Consider the following 8,001-nt stretch of genomic DNA (forward strand, 5'->3'; position numbering starts at 1 on the left):
AACCAAATATTAGTGTGGGGCAAAGCAGGGGCTTTTACCCGGGTAGTAATCCCGAAGTCTTTTTGCATACAAATATATGAGAATTTCATGAGTGTGTGCCTCCCATCCCAATTATAATGCACTCATCTGATTGACAATCTAATGGTAGAAAACATAACTTATCTAAACTTTTGTTCATCTTCTGTGTTAAAAGTCTGATTTCACTGCTGCTGACTGATATGCATGAGTGATCAGAGACTGCATCAAAACCARAGCACTGGCCACCTGAAAACACCCTTTCTCACACAGAGTCTCACTGAAGTCACTGATCATCCAGTGCAATCCTCTCTGAGAGATCAGAAACTGCATAGGACCAACACTGCATTTWTCACATCCCTAAATTCCAAATTCCCCTTTTCAAAAATATCCATATTTAAGGCTGTAATCAGGTATAATGACCAGAGCTGTGGTCATGTTCTTACTTATCCAGGTGATTTCCATGTTCTTAAGGCTCTTCTGCTAACATGAAAGCAGTGCTGCACCTTCAGTCTGAGCTATCATGCAGTGTCCTGAAGGGAAACTGCACTCTTCAGAGGATAATTTGCAACCCACCTGCAGACAGTAACGCAAGAGACCACAGAAATGGTGCAAACATAAACTCCTGGYTGTCTAATACCCACAAGATACACAGGTAACAAACAGGAGAAATCAGATCTTGAAAACCAAGGCTTCAAGCTCTGCCTCTGAGAGTGAACTTCTGAGAACACTGAGAGTGGGCATCCCTGTGGCTGGGCTCCATCCCTGTGGCTGGGCTCCATCCCTGTGGCTGGGCTCCATCCCTGTGGCTGGGCTCCATCCCTGTGGCTGGGCTCCATCCCTTGTGGCTGGGCTCCATCCCTGTGGCTGGGCTCTATCCCTTGTGGCTCAGGTTCTCAGGACAAGTGCCATTATCAACCTTACCCCATGGTCTGAAATGCCCAGATCTTTTTCTTGCACCTGAAAGGAAGCATTAAAGGCTGAGTGGTGCCAGGTTTATTCTTTAGCCTCCTCTGATGCATCTGCAGCACGAATTCATCTCTCCATTCTTCAGTCCTGTCTCAGTTGCCCTTAGACAGCTGCTACATCAGTTCTGCATCTGTGACCTTGAAGCTGCTCCCTGGAGCTGTCATCACCACCTCCTTTTCCATGCCTTCTCAAGCACCCCATTCCCATGACCAGCATCCAACAGCATCTTGGCTGCAGCAGGCAGCAGAAACCACATTTGGACCCAGGATGTCAACATTCTAGTCTGTGCCCAAATGTACCACAAAGCTATGCAAGAATGTATTTCTAAACTCTTTTCCACATATGCTTCATTTGCCAAGTTAATAGTCCCAGTGGGGTACAGGTTGATGAGAAGATGAAAGGCTGAGTTTCACTAAACCCAGAAGACAGACATTAGAGACTGGAGAATCCTGACAGATAGGCTGCTTCCCTGAAATGCATTTCCACAAAATCCTCCCCAGGTGTTGAGCACAGTCTGATAACCAAAATCTGCTTCTAACTGAGGTTCCTCCATCAGCTCATCCATTAGAATTGAAGTCCCATACGCAGAACAGGAGCTGTGGATGGGCATTCAGACCGTCCCTGTTTCAGATCACCTGTCCTCTTGTCCTGTGATCTCTCCATCCCTTTGGTCACTTACTCTTGTCAGACACAGATCCAGAATGCCTGACCTCTTTTTGTGGCTCCAGTCCCATGGAAAGGGTGCATGACATGGGTAAGTAGAGGCTGTGCCACTCTCATCAGTTCAAACCACTGTGAGGAGCCCACCTTGTCCCTAGCTTCCCACATGTCCTGATGGATACTTAAACATCAGGCAGATGAATGAGGAATTAGATCTTTCTTCTGCCCTTTTTTATGCAGTCATTGCAGGATCTCTTCTGTCTTCTCWGTTATTTGAAACCATACACTGGGACATACTTCTTTTCATAGCAAACATCAAGTTAGCATCCCATCCATATTGTTAGCCATCTTTCTCAGTCCTGCTACTTTTTGGTTGCGCCATCATGTCCTCCTTCTGAGGCTGTTTCAGTTGTTTCATTTACCTTGCTCTTTTCCAGACACTGAGAAGCTGAAATACATACATTCAAATACATATAGAATTAATTTGTGTTTTGCAAATTCCTTTTTATGACATTCCTTAAGCTTTGGCATTATTTATCCTTTTGTTAGCAGCTGTGAGTTTTAACTTTCATTCTTCTAGCTTACACAGAGTATGGTCCAGCCCAAAAGCAAATGGCTGAAATGTAACCAGACACTAATGCAAGCCGACTGTATGGTTCCCATACTCAGGAGTTTATTCCTGGCCTCTTCCCAGGGCTGTTGGTCCTGGATGTACCACAGAGTTACAATGTAGCCACAGTCCTGGCTGCATCATTCCTTGTCACATGTCAATAGAATTTCTTTGGAAGTGGAGATATGCCTCCCATTCCCAGGATCTTGTATTTCTGTTAGAGATTGCATTAAACAAAGACTAGCCACAATTACCACCTCTTTTCACCACACCCTGCATGGGAGATACACATCCAGCAATACATCCATGTAAAGATGAGGCAAAAATCCTGCATTAGCACTGGATCTTCATCCAGTCCCCAGCTGAAGTCCAGAAAGAGACTCCAGCTCTGTATTTTCTGCTACATTTGAGGAAGGGTTTTTTTTTAATTCTTGCTTGACTTTGGAAAAGCAAGGTCTTGAACTAGCATTGAGGGTGAACCGCAGGGAAATTGCTTTGGTGAGAATCCCCTTCCAAAATGAGCTGTTCTGAAGTGTACAACTGGCAGGAGAGAACAGTGGAAGGAAAGCTGCCCTTCATTTAAATTATGGTACTCTGGATGAAACCATCACTGGAGGGTCTTACTTTGTGGAGAAAGAGTAGACTGGACAAAATGCATCTGATGAATGAGGGGGRCGTAATTTCCCTTTCTTATTTCATTATTTTTTTTTAATAGGTTTAATGACACTTTTAATGTTTAAGAATAGTAGCACTGTTTATAATACAAAATTCTTACAAGAAAATAAATCTGCTCTGCTTTCATTTTAATTAAAAACTACCAAAGACATTTAATTTTCTATAAAGTACTCTCTGTAATTTTATTAAGTATTATTAATTAAGGAAATAATTTTGAAATTGTTCACAGGTCACTTTTTCTCCCCAGTACTGTCCCATGAGTCAAGTGTCTATCCTATCACTGAACTTACCTGTAAACTTTCAAAGTGTAATTTCATRGAACTTCCCGAATTCATTAAGAAACCACAGTGGTAAATATTTTCGACAATGACTTCTTGACCCATATTGAAGACAGAGGATTTTTTGAGGAGGACTGGAACTCCTCATCACATCTGCCTCTAAAGCCACAGGCACTTCCTTCCGATTTTAAATGAGGCCACAGGTAAACAACCAATGCTGTACTTTGATGTTCAGCTGYTGTGTATCAGCAGCAACACACCAGCACACGGGAATTTTCTTGGGCCTTAGTACATTTTCAATCAGCCAGGATTATACTGCCTTATTGGAAATGTCAGGACTGGCCACTGGGCTGGAAATACTGTCAAGAGTAGGCATGTGGAAAAGTGAGCCTGTGTATCATCCTCTTGGATCTTTTCTTTGGCAATGAAATTCTCCCCCCTTAAACATTTGTGTAAATGGACCATTGGTCATGTAACACCTGAAACTGCTCAGTCTCAGGTTTCAGGTCACACTCATCCATTCATTTTGCTCCAGCTCATTTGTGAAGCAGTTGGCTGTCAGCTCCATTTTATCGCAGTTCTYCTCTGCTTTTGCCCAGACTTTCAAGCTGCAAAAATTAAAGTAGACTAAAAAATCTTTTCAGCTCAAGCCCCAGTAAAGCCTTATTTCAGTCAGCTCTCTACCCAGCAATGAAAACATCAGTAATGGAAATCRATTCTTCTCTACGAAACTTGAAAATAAGATTTTCTGTAATCTCCCCATTCCTTATGGAAATATCCTAGCACATAGGCAACTGTCTTCTGGGCATAATCATCAGGAAAGGCAGAAGGGATTCAATTTCTACTGAGGAAATGGTACCAATAGAGACTGAGAGAGGACATGTAGCATTTGACCATTATATTTTTGCTCTGGGTTTTTTTTTTTTTCTTTTTTTATGATAGGTTTAATGGTATATAAGAAATTGTGAGTCCTTTGGAAGAAGGATAAATGGCATTATTAGAATTGCTTAGCCTGGRAATATTAGGTGATTGAAAAGACTCTAGAGTTAGCTCTCAGTACAGGCACTGCTGACTCAGGCTTTTTTTCAGACAATGAGCAATTTCCTACCTGCCCTGGCAGTAACATTTTTGTAACAGAGTAACACATTTCCTCTGACAGTAACACTTTGGCTTTTACATCTGATATTTCGCCAAAGATCTTTGTCTCTGACCTTAATTTGGTTTTGTTACATAATTTTTTGGGTCTCCTAAGTACAAGATGCCACATCATAAAACTGGTATGTCATATCATAAAACGTCCAAGAGGAACGCAGTGTTGCCTCACTTTTAAATTACATTCTAGGACAAAAAAAAAACCAAAAAAAACCCAAAAAAAAAACCACTACACCAAACCAACAAAACAACAACCACAGCCACACACWTACACACACAAAACAAAACAAACTTTCTTGTTTTAAATAACTTTATTCTCACTATAGTGGAGATACGAGAGAAAGCAATCCAGAGGTACATTGAGACAGCACCGTATCACTGCTACCAATATTCTTAATGTGTTAACACCATGTTATTACCAAGACTATTGATCTAATAACTTCTGCTGCAGTGCCAAAAGGATTTAATTATTAATACAAAAACAAACAAAAAAAANGATTTAATTATTAATAAAAAAACAAACAAAAAAAAACAACAACAAAAACCAAAAAAAAAAAAAAAAAAAAAAAAACCCAAAAAAAAAAATCCCAAAAAAACCCTATATCAATGGAAGTGCAATAGCTGTTAGTCCAGCAGTCTTGTCTCTTCAGAAAACTCCTGCCAGCATCAGTAAAGCACAACCAGAAGTTTTAGTAAGACATCAGTAGCAGCCAACACAGTTCACACAGATGGGAGAAGAGAATTCAGACCATGTGTGTGCACACAGCCTCACGGCACCAAAGGCACCACTATTAACCCTTCCACCAGATGGCAACTCTTTTACTTGAGCATGGAAAGTCATGTATGTATTATAAGACTCCATTACTTTATATAGTGACCTACATGCATCCAAATACGTCTTGTGAGCAATCAAGCCAGGTGAACTCAAACTTCTGAGCTTCCTGTTAACGTGTGGTGGAGTTGCTGTGACTCAGGAACATGATGAAGTGGAATTAATGACATAGTGTATCTCAAARAAAACCACTCTAATTGGGAACAGAATTTTGCAGACTGGTTTATAATCCAGCAATAAACAGTTACTCAGGTTAAGAAATAGCCCCAGCTATTCTTAAGAAATTAAGAATATTAATTAATTAATTAAGAATATTAATTCTTATAATAATTATATATAATTATTAAAATAATTATAAATTTATAATTATAAAAATATAATCTTATAATAATGAATTAATTAATTAAGAATATTCTTAAGAAATTAAGAAATAGCCCCACTCTGGTTAACCAAGTACCAGCAGTGTTATCCTGTAATAAGGTAATTTTTAAACATCATTTTGAAAGGAAGCAATGTCATTTAAGGTGCAGTGCTTGTGTCCAGACACTTCCCATACACCAGCACTTCCACTGAGGGTCTGAGCCCAGCATCTCCTGAGGGTGAACCCCTGGCAGCTCAGTTATTCTGTATAACTGAGTCATTAGATGAAAGTGACAGTTTCCATGTCACTAACAGCAATCTTTTAACTTGTTCATCCCAAGGAAGCCAACAGTCCATGCCCCAGCCCTTCCCCAGACTGGGGTTATGCTATTGCCCTTCTCCCAACAGAGTGCTGTGAGCCAACAAGTTTCCTCTTGGAGTGGGACTACAGTCAAGAACAAAAGATTTATGGAGCCAAAAAAACAGCTACAGCACGGGAATTTATATGATGCTGGGCTATTTGGTTTTAGCCATGTATCATGTAAGCTAAAATATATAAACAGGCTGGAGCCAGTTTCCCACCAGAAAAACAAATGTGCACTCCTCACAAGAGAACTTTTCTGGGAACTCACATGCCCACCCTAGCTGGGGGGACACTGAGCCTCAGCAGGTTTCCCCAGCCCACACAGACAACCTTACAGCAAGATCTGGGCACACAGTTCTCCAGAACAAGGTGCATCAGCAGATAAGTGYATGTGTCACAAGAACCCAGCAACCAGAAACTCTGCATCCTGCCAGGCATTCCTATTCTAATTCACATCCTGAAGTAAGTGCTTTGGAGACATCCCAGCATATGACAGTATTAAACAAGGACACCTTGAGTCTTTAATAAAAATGATACATGTATATGTACACACACACACACACACACACACACACACACACACGTGTGATTAAATAGCAGCCAGAACTAAGCCCCACTGAGACATTCACTTTACACTGGAATGGGATAGGGAAGAGAATCAGAAAAGTGAAAGTAAGAAAACCTGTGGGTTGAGATAAAGACAGTTTAAAAGATAAAGCAAAAGTCACACACAAGCAAAGCAAAATGAGGAATTCATTCACCACTTCCTATGGGCAGGCAGGTGTTCAGCCCCAGGAAAACAGAGCTCCATCATGCATAATGGTTACTTGGGAAGACAAACACCATCACTCAGAATGCCTCCCCACTTCCTTCCTCTTCTCCAGCTTCGTATGCTGTGTACAACACCACATGGTATGCGACATCCCCAAATTCTCCCTGCAAAGAGCAAGATCTCTGCAAATGAGCGCTCTYTGCTCTTGCTCTTACGCTTCTAATCCAGCCCCATGAATGAAACAGCTTTCACACAAGGTGAAAGGTGTAAGCCAACCAGGCCTTGTGTGTGTCCCCAAAGGATCGTCAGGCTTCACATGAATCTYGTGCAACCACCAAGCGCAATCCTTCCATTTTCCAGGCACAGAACATTTGACATGCCAGGTTCAGCTTCCTCAGTCACTCCGTGGGCTTCTGGAGGACACAGCCTGTGAAAGAGAAACCTCACAAGGTCAGCTCACATCCAACACAGATGAACTGTACGAAACACTAGCTCAGTTCCCATTGCAAGGAACTCCAGATGTCCTCTAACACAATAGGAAAACTGAATGAAAAAGCAAACCAAGACTTGGATTTCCATGAAACTGGAGTTTTCTGGYTATCTACATCCACACTGACTGCTCTTCAGGCTTTTGGTGGGATCACTGCTATTGTGATTTCCCACTGGGTTTCAGTCCACAGAAAACCAAAGAAACTACTGCACACCAAAAAGTTAACTACAGCTCCACCATCCCACTCTCTTCTCTAGGCTCCTGTCTGCAAAGGTAACTGCTAGAATCAGAGCATTAATTTTAGGCTGCTTACAATTAAAATTACTGTCCGGCTTACTTTCTTTATCACACATTTGTGTGTATCTCAATAGTGAAACAATTTTTCTTCAGGCTACAGTAAGTATTAGTCCACAACGTCATAGCAAAACTTCTACTTGAATCAAATCGTGATGAGGCTCTTTGCTGACAATTTTGCCAGATGGCTAAGAATTGCTCTGACACTGTAACATTAGGTGCCAGCTCAGCCTTGCAGAACAGGAAGATGAAATGAATCAATATGGCATCATGCAAATAAGCACACATTAAATAGTTCAAAGAAGCTGTGCTCCCTGTCCTATCTTCAAGGACTACAGATTTGTTCATTGAGTATCAGATTCGGAAATTGCTTTTTCCTCCACTGCTGTCTGTCAGAAAGCGATGACACCAAGAGTCAGGTAAGGAGAACATGTTTGTACCTGGGCTCCAAGAAATTTTGAGCAAAGGAGAAAGCTGGTGGCTGGTAAATAATTTCACTTCCTTTCACCTTACACAATGGGTTCTGGGCT

Source organism: Malurus melanocephalus, unplaced genomic scaffold (assembly GCF_030028575.1).
Source record: "Malurus melanocephalus ecotype Western Australia unplaced genomic scaffold, MMel_1.1 scaffold_10, whole genome shotgun sequence".
NCBI classification, from domain to species: Eukaryota; Metazoa; Chordata; class Aves; order Passeriformes; family Maluridae; genus Malurus; species Malurus melanocephalus.